Source organism: Lupinus angustifolius, chromosome LG20, assembly GCF_001865875.1.
Source record: "Lupinus angustifolius cultivar Tanjil chromosome LG20, LupAngTanjil_v1.0, whole genome shotgun sequence".
Taxonomy (NCBI): Eukaryota; Viridiplantae; Streptophyta; class Magnoliopsida; order Fabales; family Fabaceae; genus Lupinus; species Lupinus angustifolius.
This window is the reverse complement of record NC_032028.1, coordinates 8895105-8895527: the sequence shown is the minus strand read 5'-3', so window position 1 is coordinate 8895527 and position 423 is coordinate 8895105. Positions and strand designations below refer to the sequence as shown.

The 423-nt window shown below is 31.7% G+C and overlaps 1 protein-coding gene across 1 annotated transcript in view; it reads right to left on the bottom strand.

Annotated features, from left to right (window-relative positions):
* Window positions 1-423, bottom strand: part of LOC109335472 (uncharacterized mitochondrial protein AtMg00810-like) — a 2346-nt gene that overhangs the window by 1131 nt on the left and 792 nt on the right. The gene's annotated exons all lie outside the window — the stretch shown is intronic.

The following is a 423-nucleotide window of genomic DNA, read 5'->3' as shown; positions in this document are numbered from 1 at the left end:
CCAAAGGCAGTAATGGATTACTCTGAACAGTTTTAAGTTGGATAACTCTTTTTCTCTCACATATAACTTGTTACTTGAATGAAGTAACCCGTTACACATCATTTCAAAAAATGTTTAAGTATTTTTAAAGTGTTTCATTATTCTTTAAAAATGGTCTGGGCATTACTATTTTGCATAAGAAGGAGTTTTAGGATAGAAGTACCTATAGAAACTTAATCTAATTTTATTGAAGCTTTATTCTTCTTTGTCTTCATAAGTATTATTCCTTTTCTTATTTTTGGTGATGTTGGTATCTTCATCAAAACCGTGCCAAAGTCAGGAGCAAAGATCTTCTTCACAATCTCCCCCTTTTTGATGAGGACAAACCAATATCTTCTTGACAGTGTAGTTTTCTGAATTTTCTGAGAGTAGCATACTTTGTGA